At 47.2% G+C, this 17,709-nt stretch overlaps 1 long non-coding RNA gene across 2 annotated transcripts; it reads left to right on the plus strand.

The window, feature by feature from the left end:
* Positions 1 to 1,844: 1,844 nt before the first annotated feature.
* Positions 1,845 to 12,556, plus strand: LOC134943047 (uncharacterized). 2 transcript variants are annotated; one of them, XR_010181424.1, is made up of 4 exons: positions 1,845 to 2,029; positions 2,544 to 2,761; positions 2,932 to 3,132; positions 12,125 to 12,556. It is a non-coding gene; the product is annotated as an uncharacterized LOC134943047 (long non-coding RNA). The 2 variants fall into 2 exon arrangements; XR_010181425.1 differs by lacking the exon at positions 2,932 to 3,132.
* Positions 12,557 to 17,709: the final 5,153 nt, after the last annotated feature.

A 17,709-nucleotide genomic window follows, 5' to 3' on the forward strand; every position in this document is an offset into this window, starting at 1 on the left:
TGTCCTGTGACACGAAATACGTCGTATACATTATCTGATGCCCGTGTAAAAAGATCTACATGGGAAAAACCCAGAGGATGTTAAAAGAATGAGTGGCAATGCAGCGCAGCTCAATCAAAAAAGCTCTTGTTAAAGTTGATACCAGCACACCGCCAGTAGCACGTCACTTTGCGGCAGCAAAGCACATGATCAAGGACTTTAAAGTGATGCCAATTGAACAAGTACCCCCCTCCCGTAGAGGAGGAGATAGGAACGGAAGCCTACTGCAAAAAGAGTGTAAATGGATCTGTAATTTGGGGGCAATGGCACCCAATGAGTTGAATGAGGAACTCACATTTACCCCTTTCCTATAATCCATTGAATATGGATGATATAGGTCAAGCTGGTTTATCTGATGGACCCATCAGTCAATATTTACTAGCATAGAGTTAATTTCATATACATTACATCGGTTATGCACACCCCTCCAGTATATCCATATAGGTTCACGATCACCCTGTTCTTAGTAAGATATGATCTTTGGCCTCAACAATCTGTAGTTTTATTGCATGTTCCTTGTGCTCTAGAATATCTGAATATTGTATGCATTTATGTAGTTATATTTTTGCTGTGTTTATTGTTTACATGTGGACCATTAGCACGCCCCCCTGCCTTTGCATTAGCGTCATTGGTTAACCATGATGGATGTGTTGCTACGAGTTGCACGGTATCGCCCATGGAGGCGGAGACACCTGGATGATGATGCGGTTGACATCAGAGCGGGTGCTGCATCACTTCCGGGTGGCGCGTCCCGCTGTGTCGTCCCCTGATGCACTCATCCGTGGAGTTAGTTTTGGTTTCCGGAATCGGCGGCCTGAAATCTCTGCGCGCCTGACCCTGAGTGACCATGGCGTGATGCGGCGGGGGAGGTGTGAGGTGAGCCTATTATTTGCGCTGAATAGGTGAGCACTTGGGTGCCAAATCAACAGATTGAACAGGTGTTTGAAATATGTTGTGCTAATTGTTTGTATATATATGTGTGATGTTTGGTGAGGGCTAGACACACTGATGGCTTTTCCCTGACAAAGGTGCTTTTCCACCGAAACAGCTGTAGGAGCTGCTATTTGTCATGATGCATTGACCTGCTAAGCAGGGGCGTATCTATTGTTTGGCGAGGATGGCACTCACTAGGGGCGCTGCCCAGCAAGGGGGGCGCCGCCCGGCGGTGCCAGTTTTGAATGTTATCAGTGCTTCTCTCTGCTCAGCTCAGCTGCTCTCTCAGAAACATCAGCGCTACCGCTGATTGAGAGAAAGGGGCAGCAGAGAGCACTGTCAGTGTATGCCAACAGGACAGTGAGAGAAGTCCAGCGAGGGGTGGAGGGCGAGGGGTGGAGGGTAAGGGGGGGGGGGGGCACCTGCGGGCGGGATGTCCGGGGGCCGGGGGCACTCGTTATCATACAATATACTGGATCAGATGCAGCATCGGACAGCCTGTGCTGTATAATCACAAAACACATGCTGCAGTGCAAGGATTGAGTTTTAACTATGTGTGCTCTGCCCCCCCACCCGTGGGTGCACTTGTGGATATGAAGGGGGGGGGGGCAGGGCACACAGGGGTAAAACTCCATCCTTGCAGCATGTATTTTGTGATTATACAGCACAGGCTGTCCAATGCTACATCTGATCCAGTATATTGTATGATAAAGAGTGGAGCAGCTCTTGCTGTAGGGTACACAGCAGCTCTGTACCTCAGGGGACCCCTCCTTCTTTGATGGGCTGTAGAGGCTTTCTCCGTGCCACAGCAGCAGAAGATCACATGTCCAACAAGCTCCTCCCCTCCTTCCTGACAGAGGTAGAACAGAGCAGACTTTACAACAGCATCCATTGACCCCTCCCCCTCACCTATCTCATCCCTTACATGACCAGTGGTAAAATGACTACTGGGCTATTGTAATAGTGACACAGGAGTGTCTAAAAACCAACAGCAGCAGCAGCAGCAACATCTTAGAAGAAAGGTCCCCAGGGAATCAAGTGGGAGAAGTAGGAAAAGGTAAGTGATTATAATATGGATCTGGTCAGCATACTGGCAGGTACAAACGCCCCAGCAGCCCCGGCACCCTCCCTCCTCCAGCCGCTGCCCTGTGTGGGGGGGAGGGGTGAAGCAGTTACGGGCACAGTTCCAGGAGTGTCCTCTATTCCTGCCGCACACTATCGTGCAGTGCCATGATGTTGCATTGGCGCTGACACTCTGATCCTCCTGCCTCCGGGGGAGGGGGGGCGCCAGTCCCTTACTTTGCCAGGGGTGCTTGGACCCCTAGATACACCCCTGCTGCTAAGTATCATCTATATCTTTATTACTGCTTATGCTCATGTTTGCACAATGCTCTTTTTTCAAAAGAAACAAATGGATTAAATCAATCTAAATTTTGCTGCTATTTTAGGTGTGCTAGTCTATGTGGATTCTCTACATATTTTGATATGCATTATTTATTACCATGCACCCACTTATTTATGATTGGAAGTGTGTGCGATCATGTATATATTTGTTTATTATATGTTGCCAGGCAACCAACGATGTAGCGGGAGGTGGAGCGTACAGCCCAGAACGTGAGGGGGTGATGTCATCTGTCCCCGCCGTCTTGCCATACCTGATGCGGAAGCATGCAGGGAGAGGATATGGGCGTCACAGCGGGAGGTAGAGCGGACATTCCACAGCGTAGGGGGTGACGTCATCCAGCCCCGCTCCCCCGCCTCACCTGACTGAGATTGTGCACATGGAGAGGTGAGAGTATAAATGTATGTTCATGTTTACTGTTTGTTGGTTCTGACGAAAGTTGTGATTACAGCTGAAACGTTAACTGCACAGGAGCGTAGTCTCTTTATTTTATTATTATTGTGAGTCCCCTATGGAGTGTCGCCGTCTGTTTGCATATATCTGCTGTTGTGTTGAAGGGCACCGGAGCAATTAAGAAGGAGGTATTGAGCAGTCATAATTTGCAAAAGATCCATCCGGAAGTGAACAAGCCAGAGTCGCGGGCAAAACGCATCTTCTGCCGCTGCCGCACCACTGCCTCTGGGAACTCACGGGTAACTCTCCTCCACCTGTACCGAACACTGGGCATACCTCATCGGCAACTCAGGTCCCTGCTCCCGGTAATGAAAGACTCAACCACGATTCAGTGGCACTTAAAACCAGTGTGTTAAACACACACCTTTCTATATGATAGATTGTCACATTAGGGCATTGAAAGTATTAGCTCACACATTACCTAATTCGGGGACTACCAATATATGCCTAGTAATCGGTGTGGAGGTACATACCTTATTATCTGGCACTAGATGCTCAACTCTTGTAGACAATAGATCCCTCTATTTTACCCATTGAATTTATATATTGATGCATTAACCATTGACATACCTTATATAAAACTATCTTTTTAGGGGGAGATTTTAAGGGTTTTCTTATCAAGAATACATCTCTCCCCTGGTGATCTTATACTAAGCTAACAACAGCCAATTTACCCGAAGCTGTAATTTGAGTATATACAGTATATCATACTAAATGACAAACTTTTGAAAAAAAAATTAAATTCATTGTATAGATATTTTGCTCCTATACCCTCGCCTATTACTCTTTCTATGTGGACTCACACCAGCGATCCAGAGGAGCGGCACTAGTATCTTGGATACAGAGTTACACAAGAATATACCTCTGACGAACACTGGCAGAAGATCCACTCTTTTGTTATTCTAAGCCAGGCATGTCCAAATTGCGGCCCTCCAGCTGTTGTGAAACTACACATCCCAGCATGCCCTGACACAGTTTTGCTGTCAGAGAATGCAATAGCTGTGTCAGGGCATGCTGGGATGTGTAGTTTCTCAACAGCTGGAGGGCCGCAGTTTGGACATGCCTGTTCTAAGCCATAGGTCTGCAAACTCGGTCCTCAGGACCCCACACGGTGGATGTTTTGCAGGTCTCCTCACAGAATCGCAAGTGAAATAATCAACTCCACCTGCGGACCTTTTAAAATGTGTCTGTGAGTAATTAATACACCTGTGCACCTGCTGGGTTACCTGCAAAAATAGGATTGTAATTACCTGCCGGTAAATCCTTTTCTCGTAGTCCGTAGAGGATGCTGGGGTCCATTTTCGTACCATGGGGTATAGACGGTTCCGCAGGAGCCTTCGGCACTTTAAGACTTTTTAACTGTGTGAACTGGCTCCTCCCTCTATGCCCCTCCTCCAGACCTCAGTATAGGAACTGTGCCCGAGGAGACGGACATTTTCGAGAGAGGAATTACTATTAACTTGTGGCGAGATTCACACCAGCTCACACCATCCATAAACAACATGTCGGCTAACATGGGCCCTCATTCCGAGTTGATCGGTCGGTATTTTTCATCGCATCGCAATGAAAATCCGCTTAGTACGCATGCGCAATATTCGCACTGCGACTGCGCCAAGTAATTTAACAATGAAGATAGTATTTTTACTCACGGCTTTTTCATCGCTCCGGCGATCGTAATGTGATTGACAGGAAATGGGTGTTACTGGGCGGAAACACGGCGTTTTATGGACGTGTGGATGAAAACGCTACCGTTTCCGGAAAAACCGCAGGAGTGGCTGGGGAAACGGGGGAGTGTCTGAGCGAACGCTGGGTGTGTTTGTGACGTCAAACCAGGAACGACAAGCACTGAACTGATCGCACAGGCAGAGTAAGGTTGAAGTTACTCAGAAACTGCTAAGTAGTTTGTAATCGCAATATTGCGAATACATCGGTCGCAATTTTAAGAAGCTAAGATACACTCCCAGTAGGCGTAGGCTTAGCGTGTGTAACTCTGCTAAATTCGCCTTGCGACCGATCAACTCGGAATGAGGGCCATGGCCTTTTACATAAGTCATGCCAACCAGCATGTATAACGCAACAGCAACAGCTGTCAACATCTAAACACGTGTGCAAAAAGATAAACATAATCAGCAGGAAAAATGAGCACTGGGCAGACGCCCAGCATCCTCTACGGACTACGAGAAAAGGATTTACCGGCAGGTAATTAAAATCCTATTTTCTCTTACGTCCTAGAGGATGCTGGGGTCCATTTTAGTACCATGGGCATGTACCAAAGCTCCCAGTATGGGCGGGAAAGTGCTAATGTTCCTGCAGAACTGACTGACCAAATCTTAGGTCGTCAGCAGCCAAGGTGTCAAACTTATAAAACTTAGCAAACGTGTTTGCACCTGACCAAGTAGCAGCTCGGCAGATTTGCAAAGCCGAGACACCCCGGGCAGCCGCCCAGGACGAACCAACTTTCCTAGTAGAGTGGGTTTTTACCGAAGTCGGTAATGGCAATCCTGTCGTGGAATGAGCATGCTGAATGGTACCCCTGATCCAGCGCGCAATAGTCTGCTTAGAAGCAGGACCCCCAATCTTGTTGGGGTCATAGAGGATAAACAAAGATTCTATTTTCCTTATCCTAGCCGTTCTTGCAACATAAATCCTCAACGATATGCTTCATCTACCTATAGCCACTGTGAGTTGGGGTACGCCCATCAGATTGCTTTCTGTGGCTTTATAGCGATCTAAAGATACCTTTATATGCCTTTATACCCAGTTTCCATTGTGAGTTGGGGTACGTTTTGTCCATTAAAGTTGAAAGTTCTAATCACCTGAAGATCCGGTGGAGGTTCAACACTCATCTTCCCCCTAGACAATATCACTGGGGTGAAGTGTTATCTTGTGAAGACATACTACACCATTGTATTGTATTTTTTCTTACATGTTATCATGCCTAATGTGAATGGAAGAGTGTAGTCTCCAATTTAGAACTAAAGGGAAACGCCTTCCATAGAAACATCTCTCCTCATATTCAAAGGGAAGGTTTGATTCTTTAGCATTTTCTTTTTTATTTCTCAGCGCTTGATGTTATGTGTTTGCCTTCATTCTGTACATAAATCCTCAACGCTCTAACGACAGCCAAGGATTTTGAAACGGCTGAGGTGTCAGAAGCCACTGGCACCACCACTGGTTGGTTGATATGAAAAGAAGACACAACCTTCGGAAGAAAGTGCCGACATGTTCTCAGTTCAGCCCTATCTTCATGAAATATCAAATAAGGACTCTCACTTTCCAAGTGAGAAACTTTAACTCCACCTCTTGCAGAGGCTCAAACCAGTCCGATTTTAGGAACTGCAACACCACATTAAGATCCCATGGCGCCGCAGGAGGCACAAAGGGAGGTTGGATGCGCAGAACCCCCTTCACGAACGTCTGGACCTCAGGAAGGGAAGCCAACTGTTTCTGAAAGAAAACTGACAAGGCCAAAATCTGAGCCTTGATAGACCCTAATCTCAATCCAGCATCCACAACCGCCTGTAGAAATAGGAGAAGTCGTCCTAGTTGGAACTCCACTGCAGGAGACTTCTTGGATTCACACCAAGATACATATTTTCTCCAAATACGATGGTAATGTTTGAACGTTACCCCTTTCCTGGCCAGAATAAGTGTGGGAATGACTTCATTGGGAATACCCTTACGGGCTAGGATCTGGCGCTCAACAGCCATGCCGTCAAATCCAAAGCCATGCCGTCAATCCGCGGTAAGTCCTGATAAACTAACGGCCCCTGCTGAAGCGGCCGAGGATCTTCCAGTAATAACTCTTGAAGATCTGGATACCAGACCCTTCTTGGCCAGTCTGGAGCAATGAGGATTGCTCAAACTCTTGTTCTTCTGATGATCTTGAGAACCTTTGGAATAAGTGGAAGTGGAGGGAACAGATACACCGACTGAAACACCCACTGGGTCTCCAGTGCATCCACTGCTATTGCTTGTGGGTCTCTCGACCTGGAACAATATTTCTGAAGCCTCTTGTTGAGGCGTGATGCCATCATATCCACTTGAGAAACGCCCCAACGACTTGTCACCTCTGCAAAGACTTCTGGGTGGAGGCCCCATTCTCCTGGATGGAGATCGTGTCTGCTGAGTAAGTCTGCTTCCCAGTTGTCCACTCCCGGAATGAAAAGTGCCGACAGAGCTTTTGCATTTCTTTCTGCCCAGAGGAGTATCTTTGTCACCTCTGCCATTGCCGCTCTGCTTTTTGTTCCAACTTGACGGTTATGTAAGCTACTGCCATTACATTGTCTGACTGGATCTGTATGGGACGACCTTGAAGAAGGTGTGCCGCTTGATGAAGACTGTTGTACACAGCTCTCAACTCCAGAATGTTTATGTGAAGGCGAGTTTCTTGACTTGACCATCTTCCTTGGAAGCTTTCGCCTTGCGTGACTGCTCCCCATCCTCGGAGACTTGCATCCGTGGTCACCAGGATCCAGGCCTGAATCCCGAACCTGCGTCCCTCCAGGAGGTGAGAAATTTGCAGCCACCACAGGAGCAAAATTCTGGCTTTCGCTGACAAGATTATCCTCCGATGCATGTGTAGATGCGACCCTGACCACTTGTCCAGTAGGTCCCACTGGAAGACCCTGGCATGGAATCGGCCATATTGTAGTGCCTCGTAAGCCGCTACCATTTTCCCCAGCACTGATGAATTGATACTGTTCTTGGTCTCAAAAGTTGTTTGACCATGCTCTGGATCTCCTGAGCCTTTTCCACCGGTAGAAATGCTCTCTGTACCTCGGTGTCCAGTATCATTCCCAAAAATGATAATCTCATCATCGGTTCCAACTGGGATTTTGGAAAGTTGATTATCCAACCGTGTTGTTGAAGTACCTTCAAGGATAATGCTTTGTTCTGGAGTAGCTTGTCCCTGGATCTCGCTTTTATGAGGAGATCGTCCAAGTATGGAATTATGTTGACTCCTTGTTTGCAAAGGAGAACCATCATCTCCGCCATCACCTTGGTGAATATTCTCGGAGCCGTGGAGAGCCCGAACGGCAATGTCTGGAATTGGTAGTGGCAATCCTAAACCGCAAACCTCAGGTATGCTTGATGTGGCAAGTAAGCGTCCTTGATGTCCACGGACACCAGAAATTCCTTTTCTTCCAAGCTGGAGATCACCGCTCTCAGGGACTCCATATTGAATTTGAACCTTTTCAAATAAAGATTCAGGGATTTTAGGTTTAAAATCGGTCTGACCGAGCCATCCGGCTTCGACACCACAAACAGGCTTGAATAAAAACCCTGGTTCCTTTGTTTGGCAGGAACTAAGGCAATTACTTTGTCTTGACATAATTTGTGTATTCCGTTCAGGACATTTGTGCTGTCTTGAGCAGAACTGGTAAGGCTGATTTGAAAAATCGGCATGGGGGAAGGTCTTGAAATTCTAACCTGTAACCTTGGGATATTATCTGTAATATCCAAGAATCCAGGTCTGAGTGAAGCCAGACCTGGCTGAAAAATAATAGACGTGCCCCCACCCGATCGCACTCCCACAGAGGAGCCCCAGCGTCATGCTGAGGTTTTAGCAGAAGTAGTTGCTGACTTCTCTTCCTGGGAGCCTGAGGGTGTTGTGGGTTTTCTACCCTTTCCTCTCCCTTGTCCTGTGAAAAAAGGGGTACATTTAGCCTTTTTGTACTTATTGGGCCAAAAGGACTGCATAGAATGATATACTTTTTTATCCAGTGGAGCTGCCGACGGCAGAAAAGCTGATTTGCTTGATATCATGGCATCTAGTGTCTCTCCAAAGAGAGCCAAACCATTGTAAGGGAGGGCCTCGATATTTCTTTTGGATTCTGCGTCAGCATTCCATTGGCGTATCCAAAGCGCCCTGCGGGCCAAAATCGCCATAGCAGAGGCCCAGGAGCCCAGTGAGCCTACATCCTTCATAGCCTCAACCAAGTAACCTGCAGAATCTTTGCTATGACCTAGAATTTGCAGCATGTCATCTTTATTGACGTGTCAATATTAACAATCAAGTTATCTGCCCATTTTTCCACTGCGTTACCTACCCACGCAGACGCAATTGTGGGCCTAAGCAACGTACCCGTAGCAACATAGATGGACTTTAAAGTCATCTCTAATTTGCAGTCAGCAGGTTCTTTTAATGAAGCTGACCCCGAGGCAGGTAAAATTATTTTCTTTGACAACCTAGAGACTGAGGTGTCAATCATTGGGGGTGACTCCCACTTACGCCTATCATCTTCAGGGAAAGGGTACGCTACCCGCAACCTTTTAGGGATAGCAAATTTCTTTTCCGGGTTAGCCCAGGATTCCTCAAAAAATGTATTTAAGTCCTTAGATGGAGGAAAAGTCACCACCTGTTTTTTATTTAATTTAAAATAATTTTTTTCTTCAGGTGGAGGTGTTGTTCCAACACCTCTTTTAAAGCGACTATCATACATTGAATGCTCTTAGCCAGTTTAACACCTACCCCCCTCAAATCCCCAGTGTCGACGTCAGTGTCGGATTCTGTGTCGGTGTCCCTTTGTATAATTTGGGCCATGGACATTTTCTGGGAACTGGAGGGGTCCCGAGTGGGTGATGTGGAACAATCAGCAAATAGAGCATCTTCCACAGACTGTCTCCAATGCTTTGTCTGTTCCTCAGACTCAGAGAATTTCTTCGCTAGTTTAGCCATATTACTCTGCAGCTTTCTCACCCACACAGGCTCAGAACACTCTTGTGCCTCTAAAATGGGTTCCTCCGGGGAAGAGGACATGGTACACGCGTGTACAGTCACACCACTCACACACACAGGAACTAATGGCGACAGAACTACACTAATGTCTGTCAGAGGGACCCAGAGGGAATTGCCAGTCCACACCACGCACCCTATATGTATTGCATACAATGAATATACATATATATACCAACACAGCACTTTATGTCCAATGTGAAGCCCGCAGACATCAATAAATTATGTGCTCCCCTCCCCACTAGATCACCCTGGTACTTGTATCAGCGATGTGTGAGGAAGAAGCAGCATGCAGGATCAGCGCTCCGGCGTCTCTGTGTGGAGAAAATGTCGCCAATTGAGTGTAACAAGCAACTCTGAGGCGAAGCCCCGCCCCCTGTAATGTCACGCTTTTGCCACGGTAACTTTATAGGTATACTGGCAGGGGTATGTACACCAGCGGCTCCCTTGTGTGTACTTAATGCCAGTGAGAGTAAGGATTTATCATGTCCCTCAGAGCGCGCCCTGCACCCTGTGCTGAGAGACATGTTGCTGCGTAGCGTCCTGTGCTGGTACCTTTATGCCGCCATGGTCTCCGGTTAATACTCACCAGCCTTCTGACTTCTGGTTCTGTTAGGGGGTGGCGGCAGTGCTGTGGGAGTGAGCAGCAGCCAGGCAAGGGCTGTGTTCAGTACCCTTCAGGAGCTAATGGTGTCCTGTCAGCGGAAGCAGAGCCATTAAACTAACTGAGAAGTTGGTTCCTACTTCTTCCCCTAAGTCTCACGAAGCAGGGAAGCTGTTGCCAGCAGCTTCCCTGTAAAATAAAAAACCTAACAAAGTCTTTTCCAGCAGAACTCTGTAGAGCTCCACTGGTGTGCATCCAGTCTCCCGGGCACATTTTCTAAACTGAGGTCTGGGGGAGGGGCATAGAGGGAGGAGCCAGTTCACACTGGTAAAAAGTCTTAAAGTGCCGAAGGCTCCTGTGGAACCGTCTATATCCCATGGTACTAAAATGGACCCCAGCATCCTCTAGGACGTAAGAGAAACATGCACTGTGTGGGGTAATGAGGACCGAGCATGCAGACCTATGTTCTAAGCTATCTCTTCTATAACACCACGTATTAAGTGAACTGACATCAATGATCCAGGAATGATCACCACTACAACTATCTACTCTCATACCACACTGTAGATGCCTGACTCCATCTTGGAAACTAAGCAGTGCTGGGCCTGGTTAGTAATTTGATGGGAGACCACCTGGGAATACCAAGTGTAGTAGAAAATATTTGAACCTTATACTCTGTGCCTAACACTGACAGCAGAATCACCACTTTTCTTACTTCAATCTTTATCAGGCACACTCAACATACTATATTTACAGCAATAATAACTCTATCTATACCAAGATCACTTAGTGCATAGGTCTGCAAACTCGTCCTTATTACCCCACACAGTGCATGTTTTGCAGGTCTCCTCACAGAATCACAAGTGAAATAATTAACTCCACATGCGGACCTTTTAAAATGTGTCTGTGAGTAATTAATACACCTGTGCACCTGCTGGGTTACCTGCAAAACATGCAGTGTACATGTACTGTGTGTACATGTGATAGGGAATATAGAGTGTAAGCTCCATTGGGCAGGGACTGATGTGAATGAGCAAATATTCTCTGTACAGCGCTGCAGAATATGTGTGCGCTATATAAATAACTGGTAGTAATAATAATAATAATAATAATAATAATAATAATAATAATAATAATGCACTGTGTAGGGGTAATGAGGACCAAGTTTGCAGACCTAAAACCTAGTGCACAGGTTCTCAAACTCGGTCCTCAGGACCCCACACAGTGCATGTTTTGCAGGTCTCCTCACAGAATCACAAGTGAAATAATTAGCTCTACCTGTGGACCTTTTAAAATGTATTAGTGAGTAATTAATACACCTGTGCACTTGCTGGGTGACCTGCAAAACATGCACTGTGTGGGGTCCTGAGGACCGAGTTTGAGAACCACTGACCTAGTGGGATAGTTTTTCTTGGAGAGTTGGTATACTTGACAGTCCTGCGAGTTCACCATACTTCCCAACATGACCCTTTCCAGGAGGGACACAATGCTCTGCTTCTGGACTTTTCTCTTAATATATGATTGCCGGCACCTGTTTAGAACAGGTAATGGATAAGAAAGGTGTTTCAGCACGGGTGATGGGAATCATAAATGAAGTGGGAAGTCCAGGAGCAGAGCATTCTGTCCCTCCTGGAGAGGGTCATGTTGGGAGGTATGGTTCACCATAATTGCCCATTTGTGGCATTGATTACATCCATCTCTCTGAAGGTCCATATAGTTCTGGTCAAATACAATACAACCCAAGAGGTTTGTTTATGCATTTAATGAATGACCAATGGACCATAGACTAAAACTTTCTAATTAGAATGTTGTTTGTCCTTTGATACACCTAATTTTTAATCAATACTAAATAAATTGTATGTTTTAATCTTTTGCAAATTCTGACTTTTCTGTCAAACTGTAAAGAATGCACCCAAGAAAAAAAGTCTTCTTTCTCTCCTTTTTGTGTGAATAGGAAGTGGAACCTGCCAGGACCCTGAGCAGTCAGCCAGAAGTCGGCTGGGGCGAATTGGCCACAGCAAGCATCTTTCTCACTGAAAATGTGCATCTTATTCGTATACATAAAACAACTGGAAGTGACAAAACTACTCTGCTAGATTACACTGATCAGTTTGATGAGTAACATCTGTATATTTGTGTGCAAATAATTCTGAATCTGTGTAAGAAGTGCTGCTATGCAGCGGCTACAGTTTATTCTCATAACAAGTTCTATTGTACTTCATCTGTTACTTTGCAAGTGTTTTAAATTAATTCCTATATAAATTAAAGTCGCAGCCCAATGTCTCTAATATACTTTGATTGTTTCGCTGCGTTTGTGATGCAAATAAGATGTAAAATATGAAGAAAAATATGGTATGCTACATCTCTTGGAGATGCTCAGTTGCATGGCATATGGCTTCTAAGTGTCTGAGGACACATTTGTACGTACAGTGTGATAAAGAAGCTGTGTAGTGGAAGCACACACTGACTCTTGACTTCTTCACCTTGATTCTATTTTGCCAAGATGACCGCAGACCAGTAAACATTACAGAATAAATGTTCATAGCCCTGTCACCCACTAATACCCCTTTCTCTGACGTCCTAGTGGATGCTGGGTACTCCGTAAGGACCGTGGGGTATAGACGGGCTCCGCAGGAGACTGGGCACTCTTAAAAGAAAGATTAGGTACTATATCTGGTGTGCACTGGCTCCTCCCTCTATGCCCCTCCTCCAGAGCTCAGTTAGTATCTGTGCCCGGCCAGAGCTGGATGCACCCTAGGGGCTCTCCTGAGCTTCCTAAAAAAGAAAGTATTTGTTAGGTTTTTTATTTTCAGTGAAATCTGCTGGCAACAGACTCACTGCTATGTGGGACTGAGGGGAGAGAAGCGAACCTACCTGCTTGCAGCTAGCTTGGGCTTCTAAGGCTACTGGACACCATTAGCTCCAGAGGGATCGAACACAGACCCAGTCCTCGGTCGTCCGGTCCCGGAGCCGCGCCGCCATCCCCCTTGCAGAGCCAGAAGAACGAAGAGAAGTTGAAAATCGGCGGCTGAAGACTCCGGTCTTCATTAAGGTAACGCACAGCACTGCAGCTGTGCGCCATTGCTCCCTTAGCACACCACACACTCCGGTCACTGATGGGTGCAGGGCGCTGGGGGGGGGGGGGCGCTCTGGGCAGCAATTAGATTACCTTACTTGGCGAAAAGCACATAATACAGTCTGATAAACTGTATATGTGCATTAACCCCCGCCATTAAAGTACATAAAAGGACAGAAGCCCGCCGCTGAGGGGGCCGGGCCTTCTTCCTGAGCACACCGGCTCCATTTTTCTCTTCACAGCTCAGCTGGAAGGAAGCTCCCCAGGCTCTCCCCTGCAGTATCCTGGTACACAAAGGGTAAAAAAGAGAGGGGGGGGGGCACATAAATTTAGGCGAAAAACTGTGTATATAAGCTGCTATAGGGGAAAAATCACTCAGTATAGTGTACATCCCTGTATTATATAGCGCTGTGGTGTGTGCTGGCATACTCTCTCTCTGTCTCTACAAAGGGCCTGGTGGGGGAACGGTCTTCAAATAGAGCATCCCCTGTGTGTGTGTGGTGTGTCGGTACGCGTGTGTCGACATGTCTGAGGTAAAAGGCTCCTCTAAGGAGGTGATAGAGCGGATAAGTGTGTGGGAGGGTGTCTCCGTCAACAACGCCGACACCTGTTTGGATATGTGTAAGTGCTGAGGTAAAATTATTGCACAAAAGGTTAGGGAACAGAAAGGAAATCTACCCTGGTCTGTCCCTATGTCACAGAGACCTTCAGAGTCTCTCTATGCTCACTATCCAAAATAACAAAGTATCGACACAGAGTTTAACTCCACTGTCGACTACGATAATGCAAAGTTACAGCCAAGAGGGCTAAAAGATATTCAATATATGATTATTGGAATAAAAGATGATTTGCATATCACTGATGACTCATCTGTCCCTGACACGAGAGTACACATGTTAAGGGGAAGAATGCTGAGGTAAATTTCCCTCCTCTCATGAGGAAAAAGAGCGGGAATCTCCAGACAAGAGACGGCAGCTTCCCACAAGAGAATTCTCTGGCTGTATCCTTTCCCCACTAGGGCCAGGATGTGTTGAGAATCTTCCCCTTGGGTGTCCTGTTTGCACTAGCTATTCTCAGGGATCCTGCAGATAGTGTGCACATTCTAGTATACTACCCAGACCGGCGATTGTGTCGGCATGGGTTTATAGCACTGTGGCAGCGTGGACAGGTACCTTATCAGCAGAGATTGAGACCCTAGTATGCGTATAAATATTTTAAGATGCTGTCTTAAGTGATAGATATATAATTATAAAGCATGCCCAAAGGGACATGAGTATACTGGGTCCTAGAGACAAAAGCTATGTTGATTTCTGCTTGACGTGTCCTGTAGAATATACATTGGACAGATGATGCCGACTTAAGAGGCATATGGAAGGCTGAGGATTGTGTGGAGAAAGGTTCTCGGGCCTGGTCTCCACAGCTATAGCTGGTAATTCTGATATTTTGCCTTATATTCCTGCACAGCCTAGGAAAGCACGACATTATTAAATGCAGCTTTTCGAATAAAGAAACTAGAAAGTCTGAGGTGCGTCCTTTCTTGTCAGAGCCGGGGGCAGAGGAAAGACGCTGTACAACACAGCTAGTCCCCAGGAACAGAAGTCCTCCCCGGCCTCTACAAAAATCCACCGCATGTCGCTGGGGCTCCACAGGCGGAGCTAGGCCCGGTGGGGACACGCCTTCGTAAATTCAGCCACAAGTGGGTTCACTCCCTGTTAGATCCCTGGGCAATAGAAATTGTATCGCAGGGATACAGGCTGGACTGTGAGAAGATGCCCCCTCACCGAGGACCCGGCAGGCTTCCCCCCAAGAGAGGGAGCCAGTGTTAACTGCAATTCGTAAATTGTATCTTCAACAGGTGGTGGTCAAGGGTCCCCTCCTTCAACAAGAGGGTGTTATTATTCGACCATGTTATAATCCCGAAACCAGACGGTTCAGTTAGACCCATATTGAATTAAAATCCCTGAACATATACCTGAAAAGGTTCAGGTTCAAGATGGAATCGCTAAGAGCGGTCATTGCAAGCCTGAAATGAATCGGGACATAAGGGATGCATACCTTCGTGTCCCCATTTATCCACCTCATCAGGCGTACCTCAGAATTGCGGTACGGGATTGTCATTACCAATTTCACCAAGGTAATGGCGGATATGATGGTGCTCCTGAGGAAGCAAGGTGTCACTATTATCACATACTTGGATGATCTCCTCATAAAAGCGAGATCAAGAGAGCAGTTGCTGGACAGCGTATCACCTTCTCTGGAAGTGAAACGGCAACACGACTGGATTCTATATATTCCGAAGTCGCAGTTGGTTCCTACAGCTCATCTGCCTCGCCTAGGCATGATCCTAGACACAGACCAGAAGAGGGTTTATCTCCCGATAGAGAGAGCTCAGGAGCTCATGACACTGGTCAGGAATCTATTGAAAACCAAAACAGGTGTCAGTGCATCACTGCACTCGAGTCCTGGGAAGGATGATGGCATCATACGAGGCCATCCCCTTCGGCTGGTTCCATGCAAGGACAATGGAACTTACTGGACAAGTGGTCCGGATCACATCTTCAGGTTCATCGGTTAATCACCCTATCCCCCAGGGCCAGGGTGTCTCTCCTGTGGTGGCTGCGGAGTGCTCACCTTCTCGAGGGCCGCAGATTCAGCATTCAGGACTGGGTCCTGGTGACCACGGATGCAAGCCTCCGAGGGTGGAGGGCAGTTACACAGGGAAGAAAATTCCAAGGTTTGTGGTCAAGCCAACAGACTTGCCTTCACATCAATATCCTGGAACTAAGGGCCATATACAACGCCCTAAGTCAAGCGGAGTTCCTGCTTCGCGACCAACCGGTTCTGATCCAGTCAGACCGCAGGGGCTCATGTAAACCACCAGGGCGGCACAAGGAGCAGGGTGGCGAGGGTAGAAGCCACCAGAATTCTTCGCTGGGCGGAGAATCAAGTAAGCGCACTGTCAGCAGTGTTCATTCCGGGAGTGGACACGACCTCCACCCGGGAAGGTGGTGACTTCATCAGGAAGTCTTCACGCAGTTTTGCAAATTGATGGAAACTGCCTCAGGTGGACTACATGGCGTCCCACCTCAATAAAAAGATAAAAAAGGTTTTACGCTGGGTCAAGGGACTCTCAGGCGATAGCTGTGGTCGCACTAGTAACACCGTGGGTGTTCCAGTCGGTCTATATATTCCCTCCTCTTCCTCTCAGACCCAAGGGCTGAGAATTGCAATAAACGGAGGAGTGTGAACAATATTCTTTGCTCCGGATTGGCCAAGAAGGACTCGGTACCCGGAACTGCAAGAAATGCTCTCAGAGGATCCATGGCCTCTGCCTCTCAGTCAGGACATGTTGCAACAGGGACCCTGTCTGATCCCAGACTTACCGCGGCTGCGTTGGACGGCATGGCGGTTGGACGGCATGGCGGTTGAACGCCGGACCCTAGCGGAAAAGGGCATTCCGGATGCAGTTATTCCTACGCTGATAAAGGCTAGGAAAGACGTGACAGCAAGACTTTTTCACTGTATATGGCGAAAATAGGTTGCTTGGTGTGTGGCCGGGAAGGCCCTACAGAGGAATTCCAGGGGGGTCGATTCCTGCACTTCCTACAGTCAGGAGTTACTATGGGCCTAAAATTAGGATCCATAAAGGCCAAGATTTCGGCCCTATCCCTTTTTCTCTCAAAAAGAACTGGCTTCACTGCCTGAAGTTCGGACGTTGTTACAGGGGTGCTGCATATTCAGCCCCTTTTGTGCCTCCAGTGGCACCTTGGGATCTTAACGTGTGTTGGATTCCTAAAATCCCACTGGTTTGAGCCACTTAAGACCGTGGAGCTAAAATATCTCACGTGGAAAGTAGTCATGCTTTTGGCCTTAGCTTGGACTAGGCGTGTGTCAGAATTGGCGGCTTTGTCATGTAAAAGCCCATATCTGATCTTCCATATGGAAAGGGCAGAATGGAGGACTCGTCCCCAATTTCTCCCTAAGGTGGTATCATCGTTTCATTTGAACCAACCTATTGTGGTGCCTGCGGCTACTAGGGACTTGGAGGATTCCAAGTTGCTGGACGTAGTCCGGGCCCTGAAACTTTATGTTTCCAGGACAGCTAGAGTCAGAAAAACTGACTCGCTATTTATCCGGCATGCACCCAACAAGCTGGGTGCTCCTGCTTCAAAGCAGACTATTGCTCGCTGGATCTGTTGCACGATTCAGCTTGCACATTCTGCGGCTGGACTGCCGCATCCTAAATCAGTAAAAGCCCATTCCACGAGGAAGGTGGGCTCTTCTTGGGCGGCTGCCCGAGGGGTCTCGGCTTTACAACTTTGCCGAGCTGCTACTTGGTCGGGTTCAAACACTTTTGCAAAATTCTACAAGTTTGATACCCTGGCTGAGGAGGACCTTGAGTTTGCTCATTCAGTGCTGCAGAGTCATCCGCACTCTCCCGCCCATTTGGGAGCTTTGGTATA

Source organism: Pseudophryne corroboree, chromosome 1 (genome assembly GCF_028390025.1).
Source record: "Pseudophryne corroboree isolate aPseCor3 chromosome 1, aPseCor3.hap2, whole genome shotgun sequence".
Lineage (NCBI taxonomy): Eukaryota > Metazoa > Chordata > Amphibia > Anura > Myobatrachidae > Pseudophryne > Pseudophryne corroboree.